This window comes from Pollicipes pollicipes, unplaced genomic scaffold, assembly GCF_011947565.3.
Source record: "Pollicipes pollicipes isolate AB1234 unplaced genomic scaffold, Ppol_2.1 Scaffold_6686;HRSCAF=7923_pilon_pilon_pilon, whole genome shotgun sequence".
NCBI lineage: Eukaryota > Metazoa > Arthropoda > Thecostraca > Pollicipedomorpha > Pollicipedidae > Pollicipes > Pollicipes pollicipes.
Window position 1 is genome coordinate 6,844,809 of NW_023596921.1, and position 2,823 is coordinate 6,847,631.

At 49.1% G+C, this 2,823-nt stretch overlaps 1 long non-coding RNA gene across 1 annotated transcript; it reads left to right on the top strand.

Moving 5' to 3' along the window:
- Positions 1-281: 281 nt before the first annotated feature.
- On the top strand, positions 282-2,068 carry LOC119108654 (uncharacterized). The gene is made up of 3 exons (XR_005095323.1): positions 282-334; positions 1,445-1,500; positions 2,032-2,068. It is a non-coding gene; the product is annotated as an uncharacterized LOC119108654 (long non-coding RNA).
- Positions 2,069-2,823: the final 755 nt, after the last annotated feature.

The following is a 2,823-nucleotide window of genomic DNA, read 5'->3' on the forward strand; positions in this document are numbered from 1 at the left end:
TCTGGGAGAAAAAACAAACCACCCGACCGACGACCCAGAAAAAAGACCCCTGACAAATAGAGTTAGAGCTAGAGCTAGAAAACAAAATGACCTTGAAGGCATACCACGAACCATTTTCGTCAATCATCGACATCTTGGCTGCTCCGTTGCAGCATGAAACCAGATAGTACTCGGTCTACCGCCTTTGCTATGGTAAGTGACGTCACATACACTCACAATGTAGCGAACTGAAACATCCATGGACTTCCCAATTTACGCACCTTGAATGTTGTTTACTGTGAGTCAGTATCCGGCTTACAGGTGTGCGTGGGGATTGTAATTGCATCGTCACCTGGTAGGTCATAGCCGGATTGTATTGAAATAAGATTATAATATATTCATTTTCATGACACTTAAATACCTGAGAACAGAACACTGTCAGATTGTAGAACTGCTGCATCAATCGCCGCAGAGTATGACCCCATGATCCAAGGGCTAAGGGATTGAAGGGCTAAGTTTTAAAATTACGTGAGAGATGTATTACATGATGTGAAATAATGTGAACTATTTAAAGAATGCCAACATTATTACCTAAATATTGTATCAATTAGATTGCAAATGTGATACAAAATAATGTGGACTCCTTAAGAAATATCAGCAGCAGTGCCTACCTGCCACATAAACTGCATTGCATGTGCCCAGATTGCTGCCCAGGTCCTATACAACAGTGCTAGTTCTTATCCTACCCATTCCTCTGCCTTGCCATGTTCTTTGCACTGCCCTGTCACAGCTTTCCTCTGCTATACCCTGTTCTGCATGCTTTCCTGTCATCCACCATACATAACCTTACCCTGGCCTGTTGTGCCCCGTCCTGTGTTCTGTATGATAAGGTGCACCCTGTCCTCTGTCTGAACTTCTGTCATGTTTCTGTTCTGCCCTGCCTTGCTGTTTGACCTCTCACCCCCATCTCTTTCCTCTGCTCTTTCACGTCCTCTGTCTCTCTACCTGCCCTGCCATCTTTGCAGTCCTGTCACCTGATTTCTACTTTGTCTCTGGTTTACCCTGTGCTGCCCTTCCTCTCCTGTGAGTCATCCATGTCATCCAGTCATGTCACATGTTCTGATCTCTGTCCTCTGATCTGCATGGTATTGTTTTGCTACATGTTTGATGACTGCAATAATTAGGATGCTAGAGCATTCTATGTAATGATGTATGCAAACAGCTGACAAGAAGGCAGTGCATAGGAATCAGAATTGGGTTAACTACACAGATATTTGACATGAAATTTGTTTGGGTGGACTGACAAAGCATGGCAAGTTTTGCCATTTGTTGTAAAGCCAAATGGGATAAGCATAATAAGCAGTAGTAACTAATCCTTGATCTGCCCTGTGGCTCATGACCAGAGTCCGGTCCTGACTGCAGCATTAGTAGACAGCCAGAATCAAACAAATGTCTTCTGTTTCAGGCAGCTGAGATGAGAACAGCTAAATGAAACAAACATGGATTCCATTGATTTACTAGGTGAGACCTGTCAAGATACTGAGGTGAAGTGATATGAATATTTTTCCCAACACATGTCCCTTAACTTTTGTGGGAGAATGTCTCTTAAACCCAAGGCCATTGAAAAATAGTTACAGCACATTCTTGTTAGGCCTTGCTACTTCTGCATGATGCTTGAGGTCTGTGTCATCATAATTGTTTGAGTGCATCATTATTTTGCCAATGTGTGCGAATTGGCAAAATAATAAAAAACAATGTGTGCATGAAGACAGCTGCATATGTGTGTCTATGAGTGCATGCATGTGTGTGTATTTGAATGCATGGTTGCTTGAGTGTATGATTGGATTGGTTATTTTTTATGAACATCTTGTCATTGCTATGTTCAGGGTTGTCTTGCCAAATGATGCTTGTTCATTATAAGCTCAGTATTCCTGAGTATACATACAACCAATTCCACATGACTCAATTCAAACAGCTGACTCCATCTCGACGTCTGTCCCGCGGGCGGGTGCCGCTGCCGCGCCAATGACGTCGCCATCCTTGACATTGCAGAGGAGGTGGGCTTCGGCGCGGCGGGCGGTGACGCGTCGGCGCCGGACCGCGACGGCTCCGACCTGACTGACACAGAGCCCGACGAGCTGGAGGACCACGCGGCCGGCGGCGGTACGGCGCGCGCACGCACGCGACGGTGCTGAGCTGGCGCGCTGCCGCTGGGGGCGGGGCGGGCAGTGCGCAGTCATAGGCTGGCAGCATTGTGGTGCACTCGGTCTGCGGCGTTTGGCAAGATTACCAAAAGACTGGTGCCTGTGACCCGGCTGTTCACGTGCTTGGTTTCCTATTTGTGGGTGTGATTGGCTGTTCCTGCGGCCGAACGCGGGCTGGGATGCAGCGAATGATCGATATCGACCGATCGAGACCGAAAGCTACTGCTCTGCCAAGCTGCTTACATTGTGCGGGGTTGATCTGGGGATGGCGGTGGCGCTGTTAGTTTGGAGTTCTAGGGTGTGTTGACTACATGAAGTCAGGCAGCTTCCGTCGATCCGGAGGTGGATGATGAGGGATTTTGAGATAACTGTGCCGCACCATGCTACATCCCGCCGCACCTACGCTCCAAGTGCTGGTGTGCCCTTGTCCTCATGATCGCCAGCTGTCCCCGTCGGACGGCACTGAAGAGCGGGGATCTCCAAAGTACACCGCACCACCTGCCACACTCCCTGCCCTGGCCTGGTCTGACGTGACCTGCCCTGCCCTGCCCTGCCCTGCCCTGCCCTGCCCTGACGTGACCTACGTTCGCCAACAGACGGTCCACCGGTGGGCGTGGCGTGCGCGGCCGTGCCGCTGCCA